Raw genomic sequence first — 11,736 nt, forward strand, 5'->3', positions numbered from 1 at the left:
TTTTTCAAATTGAGAGGCCCATTGTGACAATACGCCATTGCAAACATTGATATGCATTTTCAAACACCTTTGAGAATGGCTTTATTCGAGCCGTGGCGAGGCTGGCCATCGGCTGGCGAGGTTATTTTCAAATCCTACAAGTTCAGCCGTCTGCCGATAGATGACTCTGACCAGGTTTTACTACTGTGGGCGTGGCTTGGAAAACTTCTTCTTCTACCCTTGGCATTGTCTTTTCCCTTGGGGGCAGCTTTTGACCGTGCTCCGACCATTTCGGAAAATCCAAAGTTGATTTCCTTCACCCGGCTGTTTTTTCATTGTGTTTCATTTGTCTTATTTCTATTTTCCAAAATAATAAATACATTAATACAGAGACTGTCCCAATTGAATCTTACATAAATTATAGCAAAATTAAATTTGTTTTAAGTCAATTACATGCTCAAATAGGGTAATCGGGACTGGGGCTACAGGATAAAGTGGGATCCAGACCACTGTGTAGTTCTACCGGGGATCGAACGTGAGACCCCTTGAATACAAGTCCAGATAATTACTACTAATTCCATGGAAACTCAAGGACTTATTTGGGGAGGGGTCCGGAGCCCTCCCCAAGAAAGACTTACCAAGTGAAAAAATTAAATAATGAAAATATATTTGTGTAGCATTTATTACATAATCGATGGTTATAATTTCCTATGAACTTATTGATTGATTTGTTGTTTCTAAGTCCACTTTTTGCACAGAAAGGCTAATCGGGACTGGACTTACAGCTTAAAGTGAGATTCGAACAACTACTTGCATCCACCGGGTATACAACCCGGGATTCCTTGATTACAAGGCAACGACGATACCACTGCGCCATCGAGGAGGCCCACTCTTTGAACTTATTGGAAGAAAGATTGGAATTAGGGGGCTTAGAAGGACAGTACCAATTACCAAAGATTTATGATTGCACGCTACTATTTATAACAATATACATAAAATATTAATCAGGAACTTTACTTTTCGCTAACCGGATCTAACATTCTCTTTTATTCAATAAATATTCAATTCTTCATCAATTTGAAATGAATTTCTTTGCCACGGCACTTGTTTTTATGCAAATTATGCCGATCTTAACTACAGGTAAGCTAGATAATGAATACGTGCTGTTATTCGATCTTTTTACCTATTTATGTGATAATAATATAATTTTAACTTAAACATCATATTATTATTTTTCCTGACACACTTGGTTCGGTGTATTTCTAGATACATGCCTTGGGAGGCCCTACAGAAATTACAGCGAGAGGAAGTCAGACAGTCAGTCTGGTCCTCTTTCAAACGTTAAATCTTGTTCTTGTCCCGGGTTATGTAAACGCTCTCTCGTTTTCGTCTCGATCTCTGAATATAATTTCAATTATAGTCACATTAACTTCAACGCATTTTAAAAATACAATTTGTGTCTATACAAAGAACACGCTTGGGAAATACATTCACATTTAGAGAACACCGATATATTTCATAAAGAGGTAAGACAACTATGCTGAAGGTAGATATTTAAATTTTAAAAATAATTCACTGCACATTCAATTATACTATATATAATGTTATGTTATAATAATGGAACCTACATCTTGCAATTTTTTTAATTCTAGTTTCATTAATATTTTACTTTGGATATTATGTGAATACATTAATCGTGATGGAGGGAGAAAACACACCGGAACGACAAGTGACCGGCGACACGTGTCGCTTGAGAATTTCGCCAATCGAGCGTAGGCATGTGCGGCCTGCCATGTCGCTACGGTGTGAAACGTTGCTGCTGATTGGCTCGTTCCCAAGCGACATATGTTGCGTGTCGCTTCGGTGTGAGTTCTCCCTAAGAGGGCGAGTGACAATGAATTCAATTACATCTTCATAGCTTGTTCATGACTGAAATAAGCTTCTCGTGTCGCATGTCGCTCGGACTGGGACTTTCTCTCAATATCGTGTATCATGTCGACTCTGTTTGTTGTTCGTTCATGTTTTGCTTTAAACTGAATAGGATCTTGTTGCTTGATGTGAATGTTCCGTGTCGCTTGGGAACGAGCCAGTCAACAGCAACGTTTCTCAATGTAGCTGCAGACCGAAGTGACAAGGGACACATACGTCTAGAGAACAATCCAGTCAACAGCTACGTTTCACACAGCTGTAGAATAACATGTCACACAAGCCTGCGTTCAATTGGTGAAATCCTCAAGCGACATGGATATTTCACGCCGTCTGAAGCAAAATATTCACTGTGCATGCGCGAACAACAGGCCAGGGCGACACGATGGACGGTATGGAAAATAACTCAGTCCTAGGGACACACAAGCAACAGACAACACAAGCTGAATGGTTGATTGCATTTATTACTGAGAGCCAGTTACCAAGAGACACGTGTCGCTTGTCGCGTGTTGCTTCGATAACAAATATCCCTAAAAGTAAGCAGCTTTTGATTTTATATTTTTTTTCTTTCTTTCTCTTTCAATATTTTAATTATTTCACATTCATTTTTTTTGTAAACATGGTCAAGTGGAAGAAAAGGCTCCACAGCCTTAACTTCGCCATGTAAAAGAAGACGAAATAAATAAATATAAATACATTGTTTGAAAAGTAATAATAATTCAAAGGAATTTTAATGGTACACCTCTATGGTATGGCTAAATGATCGGGCAAGAAATTTTATGTTAATTGCGCAGTTCTTCCACATTTATGGTAAACACCAACAAATACTGCTGTTTCACTACATCTAACACGGATGATCTTTCTTCTTCCTCGCCGTTACCTCATTTCTGCAGGTTTCATTTTTTTCATTAGTATTTCATACTCTGGGTCTCGACTACTTTAAACATACCTGAACGTTATTTATCTACTTCATTATTTACAGATTATCATAATCGAAATTACAATCATAAAGATGAATCGTAAGTGTCAACTGTGAACCTGTGCGCCGTATTTTCACATAATCAGGCGAATTCCGTTCTACGAGGTTCACGAGTTGAAACCAGCCCCATAGATCAGTCGCTGGGCAGGATTGTCGTTTGGTGCCTCCCTTTCCCCCGCACTACTAAGAACCGACATTTTATGCGTGTCTTTCGATACTTTCTTCTTATGCAATGGTTTATGATATTTACATATTACAAATTGTGAAATGATGAAACAATTAAAACTCATTAAATAAAACAACAATAATATACTAGACCTTGGTGGCGTCCCTTCATCATCATCATCGCGATTAGCCAAAGTTGGCTAAAAAATGACGCTAAATAACAGAAATTGAATAAAATATATAAATAATACTTGTTAAATTTGAAGATCAGTAAAGCTGGCGAATGGCAAAACTGTCATAAAACTAACAACAATAACAGCGGCGCAGCGTAGCGACCATTTTATTTTCGGAAATGGTTTGCGTTCCTAGAAACTCCTCTATCCCTCTCCAGTAGTCGGGGTATCAACCCATCTCATGGTAGGTGTAAAGAAAATCCACCCACTGTTTATAAGTTAGACTGTAAATATTTATTTCCCACCAGAATACTTCCGATCGGCAGGAAATTTGAACACCAGACCTTGAATATAGTAGTTATTGTTTTTAATATACGAAGATAAAAAGATACTGGTTCGTCTAGAGAACAATCCAATCAATGTTCGTCTAATATTACTAAGGTAGCCAAGCTAGGACTTAGGGCAGTGCAGGCAATCCTCAACATTATATTCTTGGTATCCTGAGATCCAGGCCAATCCGATTAAACGAACACTTTAACTACCCCTACTTACGAGGAATTTATACTCAAGCTCTCAGCCTCGAACCCCTGTCCTTTAGTAATTTCAACATTCTGAAAATACACAGTTTCATTTCATGGAATGTACAATGAGAAAGGCATTCCTTTAAATTAACAGTTCCTGTCACGTTTCACACAGCTGTAGGATAACATGTCACACAAACCTGCGTTCAATCAAGCGACATGGATATTTCACGCCGTCTAAAGCAAAATATTCACTGTGCATGCGCGAACAACAGACAAGGGCGATAAGATGGATGGTATGAAAAATAACTCAGTCCTAGGGACACACAAGCAACAGACAACACAAGCTGAATGGTTGATTGCGTTTATTACTGAGAGCCAGTTACCAAGAGACACGTGTCGCTTGTCGCGTGTTGCTTCGATATCAAATATCCCTAAAAGTAAGCAGCTTTTGAAGCACAGTATGAATAGTTAGTAGGTAAAAAGCAGTGACAAAACATATGATTGATTGATTGATAGATGGATAGATAGATAGAAAAAATTGCCTATAAATCCGCACCCTAATCATAACTTATTAAACATATCAAAACATATTTTTCATTCATCAATGTTTTACGCTTACAATAACCTCTAATTATTACTAAATCAATTTTTGTATTTTCCATCTAATATCTTATTATATTTAGCTCTTGCCAGTAGGCACTTTATCTTCTTATGTATATATATATATATATATATATATATATTTTGGCCTCCATCTCATCAGACTTATCATTCATTAATTTCCTCAATTATCTCATCCAACTCGTTTGTATTTCCACCCTTCTACATAGGAGTTGTAGCTTTCCTGGCGACGTCAATCGACGTTAGCTTCCATCGTATACATTGCTCTCATCTTCAGGGATGAGATGATGTTGCTATGTATGTGCTCAAAACGTTGGAAGATAACGCCGATTTAATCTGGCTGGTACACCTGTTCGAATCCTTCTACATGCTAAATTGAAACAACAATCTTTCGTAATCATTAAACAGGATGGAATAAATAGCGGGGAGGCTTTTGTAATATTAATAATTTGAATTACATCCCCATTAAAAATTGAGCATCCTCGATGGCGCAGTGGTAGCGTCGTCGCCTTGTAATCAAGGGATCCCGGGTTCCATGCCTGGCCCAGTCCCGATTAGCCTTACTGTGCATAAAGTGGACTTAAAACACCAAATCAATAAATCATTAAGAATTCATTTTAAAATTTTATAATGAATTTCGGGTTAAAGATTCAATATACTAACCTCCATTATTAATTCAATGCCGAGAATTATAAAAATTTGGGGGTTGTGGGTGGGGGTTGTGTTTATATACACGAACGCTCGGGAGCCAATATAAGTTTACAACTTACAAATCGGGTTTTCTCTACCGATTCAATATCTCCAATGTTGTTTGTGTTGCACCTGATTCAAAATCGGTCATAATTTATTTCGGAAATTATTTTTGGGAGGATAAAGACAGTCGATAGGAGAGGTTGACTGCCGTTCGATTCCCGGAGGAGAGGGTGAGGAAAGTGGATTCTCCCACTGCATGGGCTGCATCTACGTACAAGGGACTGTACTATATAACTACGTGGGAGCATAGAGACGATTTGCATCGCGGCTATAAATAAGCGAGACTGTGAATATGCAAAGAGCCACCACCACCCACCCACCAATACACCATCAAAACACATTGCATAATGCAGGTGGGTGGCTTTACCAATTTCTTTCAAATACAAGTAGTTAATTATAGTAACAAAACATCTTTTTATACATAATTGGATTTTTCAAAATTACAATAAAATAACAAAGCAACCAATTTTGTTGTAATTCTATAAAGAATAAGTTAACATAGGCCAGAATCGGTAAACTTCCCGTTCGGACAAATGTCGCAGTTGAAGTAGGGGTCTAGACAGGTAAAAAAACTGCTTACTGACACGTAATCTGACTTAAATTTGGCATAAAGCAGTCTATTTTCTAGTTTGAAGACCTTGTGACATTTGTCGAGCCGGGATGAAGTTCTTCATAACTAATGGGATAAAGAAAAAGGAAAATTTAATTCGTAACAGTACTAACGGACAAATTACGCCATTCACAGGATGTAATTAATAAACACAATAACTCTAATTACATGATTATTAAAAAGCAAACATTTCTTTGTAAATAATAATGTAAAATGCCTGTTTTTGACCAATCTCTCCCCTGTTGTAGGTTTGTTATCCATGAAATATCAATCTGGATTTTTTTGTTTCACAGGTACCAGTCATAGAGTAATCTTTACGCTGTAAATATCAAGTTTTTTAGCTCCCCGATCGGAGACATCTGGGCTCAAAATTTTGAAAAAGAGAATCAAGAAACGATCAAAGAGCTATAACAGTAATTCAGCCGAAATACTCTGATATTACATAACTTCCCTAATAAAAATATCCTAAACTTTGAATTTTGGTCAAAATCAATATGTTGAAAAAATACGCGAAACATACAATGTAGCTTGAAATGTACTGAAAACAATGTTTTTTACCCAAGCTATCATTTTTCTTAGATGAGTTATCATAATTACCGCAACTGTCTACAAATGCCGCAAATCATAAGTCAAACAGGGCCGCAATTTTTAAACGAAGTCATATAAAGGAAAATACTACCCTTGCATAGGGGTTACAACAAGAAAAATATAGGCTATATAAATAGAAAAAGTTGACCATTTTCTCAATTAATATCTTTTTGGAACACATGGTATTAAATGGCCATATTTTGCTTTATACCTAATATTAATTAAAATATGCAAGTTTGATTAAATTAACGCATATATTGCGTATCAGTGAAAGTTTTATAAAAATAGATCAAATACATTCACAGAGTCGGTTTTATGCAAGGATAATGTTGGAAAATTTTCCGCTTGAAATCATTCACACTGAGAATCGAAACCTGGGTTTACTACGTGGCAGTCCGATGTCATATTTTATCTGCTTTTCTCATATATCAGTATTTACTCAGTTCCATATTTTTTAACATTCACATTCAGAACATAAACATCCATGTCTTACTCGTGATTCGAACCCGGGACCCCTGCTGTCGTAGCGCGCTGTGCTAACTACCTCGCCCCGGAGGTCAAATAGTAGAATACTGGGACTCCTTATTCGTTGAAGAGAAGCTCTCACAATTATGTACGTTACAAGCTACATATTGTTGCTGCAGGACTCTATATTATCGTCTGGACTTTTGACACGAAATGGTAAGATCAGCTTTTGGCAATGAAGATGCCAATCGACCCGAACAGCAAAACCTAGGACATGTCTGAGGAAAGAATTGACAAGGGTTTTACGACCTGTCAATCACTAACTGCCCGCTTACCGGAGGAGGCGTGTTCTTGAGGGCCTCGCGAAGCGCTCCTGGACAAAACATCTGGTGGTGTAAACCCTGTGCGCGCTCTATCGGCAGAAGAAAGGCGAATTCGGAAAAGGCCTTTCCATGATATACAGTCTTAACGTGGATTCAGAGGTCCATTTCACAATTCAGAATCCCAGTCCATCTATGTATATCTTTCTCACTCTTTCCCTCTCATTCTTTTTATCTATTTTTCTCTCTCAATCTTTGTCTCACTCTCATTCTGTTATTTCTCTCTATCTCTCTTTTCTCTCATTATCTTTTCTTTTCTCTTTTTCTGGATTCCTCTCTTACTTTCTTTCTATTTTTCTCATTCTCACTTTCTTTCTATTTCTCTCAATTCTCTTTCTCTCTGTTTCTCCTTTCTCGCTCCATGTTAAAATGTAGTTTACCAATACATAGCGATATATGAAAATGAATAAATGACATGGGTTGAAACTACCATTGATTGATTGAATTACTTTATTTTACTTCGCTTTTGTGCCACTTTGGCTAATTGAGAAGATGAGGATGAGTGATGATATGATGAATGGACATTCCCAAACATCCATGCCCAGGCCAGGATTCGAACCCGGGACCTCTGGTGTCGTAGCGCGAGGCTGAAACTTCCAGGGCGGATGTTTACACATATCTAGGTATATTTCTATGATTCTTGTCACATTGAAATGATATTAGATTCTATATACTCGAGCGTGGGAGACTCGAACTAGTACGATCTAGCGAAAGTGCTCCCCATGCAGTACTCAAATTGCTATACTATATTTTCTGCCCGTTAAACTGCGTTTAAAAGTATGATGTATTAATTTTCTAATAAAGAAGGGGAGAAAAGGGACATTAGGGGAACCTATATCCTTAGAGTTAGCAACACTGGTGTGGAGGCGCATAAACTGTTCAGGAAGTGTCGTAACTGGTTTCGTTGAGCTCAACGAACGTTATCAGCATGTTACAGAAACGACCGTTTTGTGCCTGAATCCCTTTGTGTGTCGCTTTCTCCGTACTTAAGTTGTGAAAGAAAGCATTCGATTCATAAAAGTGCAGCAGGTTTGAATACTTTCGCGAGTAATTAATTACGAATTTATTTTCTTGCTTTCAATAATCAATTATTTTTATTGTCTTTTTTTCCGACCGTTTTAACGTTCAGTCTTATTCGGTTCTTTGACGTCTCATTTCTATCTCCTGGGTTAATTGCAACCATAGACGGATCCAGAATATTTACCTGGAAATTTTTCTCGGGAGGGGCGGCACAGCATGCCTTGTAAGCATAGAACACACACGTATTCTAAAGCTTTGCGCATACTCAATATGCAAACCTTTCGTAATTGCGACAGTCTATATTCAATTTTCTTCCATACTCGAATCAGCATATCTCAGAAGACCGGTTGCGTGCGCAACCCTTTACTGCGCATATTACTGGAGAGGGTGAAAGGGATGTGTTAATAAGATTTTGGACTGTTTTTGTCATTTGTGCGTAGTTCGTGCTTTGCAAATCCCTTGTAATTTGATGCCACAGTTTCCTGGCTCCCTTTTATGATAGTTCTTCATTCAAGTGTATCATCTAAAAGTTCGTAAACCAAGTCAATAAACATTTTATTGCCCACAATTGCCACTCAAACAACTAAAGAAGTTAAGTATAAAGAGCGTACTGCACTACACTTCTTGCGAATTAGGCCGAAAAACAAAGATTTTGTTCGATTTTGGTCGCATAACAGCGACCTGTCAGAGACAAGTAAAAGCATTTATATTTTTTTTAGTCGATAATATAATAGAAAAATTAGGATTCAGATACTAATTATTATATCAATCACGCTCAGTAGCAGTATTTAAAATTTATAACAAATTTATAACAAATGAAGGGAAATGTGTATACACTACATCACATGACGTGCACTGCAATAGCAAATAAAATATTCAAATTTTCATTGTATGAAACAGTGGCCTGTTCAAGGAGGAGCTGATGAAGTTGATACAAAAAATTCTTGACATGCTACTGTTCTCGAAGAAATTTTTGCTAGAAACAACATGGAATATTCATTTGACGTAACTAATAATAAATAAACTAACTTTATGCATTAATATGTACGTTTATTACTACAACATTTATCAATTACAATAATTTATCTCTTATCATACATATATTTACAAACTTTGTGAAAGAACAAAATACTTATACACAACGTCGTATTCATAGAAAGAGTGCGTCACTGTAGTGTTGATTTGTGAAGATTATAAGATATAATTTGCATTAGTCAATTGCTCTGTGATGTGAAATGACACTAAATAAACTGCAGTATATTTGAATTAATAAACACTACATGGATTTGGCCAGCCCTTGATCATTTTGGCGAAATACTTCACTCTGTTTCAAACAGATGCAAAGTTGTTGTGTTGATGGAAGGAAATTACAATATTTTCTTCAAAATTTACTGTATTATTAAACATAAAACGTCCATCACTGATGATATTTTACAATAGAGAGGTTAGAGAATAGAAAAATCTTCCTTGGTTTTATTGTTGAGACTAATTAGATGTTTGCCAAGAAGAGTAAACATGTTTCATATATTTTTCACAAATATATGCAATATATGCAAAATCCCCACACACATCTGAAAGCAAATCATTAGTAGCTTGAAATGAGCCAAGTTAATTTTGCATATTTTCTGCAATTTAGGACTGCTTTTGTGGTCTATTATTTGCACATTTAACTGCACATTTTATGAACTTTACAAAAAAGGCAAGAGCCTAAAGTTCTGTTGAGCCTTGGGAACGAGTCAGAAACTGATGTTTGGGTTTCTCACTAGAACTCAAAAGAATCTTTTAGAGATTGAATCGCTCTTCAGATATCACAATAGAAGATAAGTTTGTGGCATCAGAGATGCTGGTCTGCATGGTGGTTTCATCTGATTAATGTACTACGATACGAAACCAGAAGTTTCAAGTTCAAAACCGTCATCCAGTTCATTAATACATCATCGTCACGATTAACCTCAGAAATAGAAACACGCTATAAAATAAACGGAATAGGAAGGAAGAAACTCTCCACGCAGTTACAAATGTTGATTTCTGATTAGCTTATCTGAGTACAAACTGGACTTAAAACAAACAGTTAAAAATATATACGTAACAACAATTGCAAGACACTATGAAATTCTCCAGATTCTCTAGAATATGCATTTGCAACATTTCCAGGAAGAGCACAACATAGAATTCGTACGAGATTGAATCTGCTCCACCTAAAATTGAAATATTATTCACTGTAACTATTATTATTTAAAAGTGTCTAATAACAACCTCAGAAAGAAATGGTGCTAATTACAAAAGCTGTATATAAAAAAAGAAGTTAATGAAAGCTATTTTTTTAATACCTATAGGATTATTGTGTAGTTTTTTTTTGTTTCAACATTGTTTTTTTTAAAAACGTACTGTGACAGAAGAATCAATGACTTTTCAAAACTGAGGAAGTTAAACTGAGAAAAACCCAAATTATTGAAAATAAATATCCTAACTCCTGGATCAGATATCCGAATTCCGAATTCTGCATACACTATCCGAATGTTCATTCAAATCTCAAATCCTCGATCCGATACTTGAATCCTGAATTTATATTGGAATCTTCGGTTGGATATCGTAATCTTCATTATCCGAATTCGATATCCGAATCTTCATTACCCGAATTCATATGGATTTTCAATTTTTTTTTGATTTGCCCGTCCCTAGTGTACAGTGAGATGCACAATTATTGCTCAGCAACTTGACCATGATTAATCTTTTTCTTGCAGCCTACTTGTGTACAGAGATTGGCAGCAGCTTGTTTGGTGTTTTCTTTCCATTCTTGAAGCTCTCGCTGTGTAAAACAGAGAAACAGAGAGAATAAACATGGTAATGCTTGTTAATACTTATGTGCCCAAGTCTACAACGAATAGTTTCTCGGCTCCTTTAATGGTCTATTGTCTGCACATGTTTTATCTTCCTGCTGTGTAGTTGAGTGGATCGAATATTTTCTGACCAATGTTAAGTGAACATTTTTTCTTTCAAGGTAGCAACAGAGAAATACATTTTCCCCAAAAATATAGAACATCAGCATTTGAAACCATATCTATTTTAAAGGTTGTCTCTGACGCAGACACAAGGCTCAGCAGCTTTTTAAATCTCATGGCCGCACCCACAGATAAGAATTAGGTACTAATATGCAGCTTGAATGATAAGTTCCCGGTTCAATCTTTAGAGATGTAAATTTTTAACGCCATATTTTTGTGCTTCAATGCACTTTAAACTATTGGTCTAGTCCCTATTACATTATAATGTGCATAAAGTGGACTTAAGCATTACCATATGATATTCTATAGCAGTGATGTACTTACGATTTCGTTTCAAGGGCTAATGGCATATATTTCTGTGAAAGTTTGTACGTATTCCATGTCCACGATTACTTTTCCACCTCTAACTCATGACCTTCATATGTTTATTGCTTCACCAAATAAATATTTAAAGTTATGGCATTATTTTTGGGTGGTGGAAGGTTGAGGGCATTTTGAAGGGGGGTCTGGTCTTAAATACGCCAGTGTCCCATACATCTCATTAACATGCC

The sequence above is a fragment of the Lepisma saccharinum genome, chromosome 6 (genome assembly GCF_977018435.1).
Source record: "Lepisma saccharinum chromosome 6, izLepSacc3.1, whole genome shotgun sequence".
Classification (NCBI taxonomy): Eukaryota; Metazoa; Arthropoda; class Insecta; order Zygentoma; family Lepismatidae; genus Lepisma; species Lepisma saccharinum.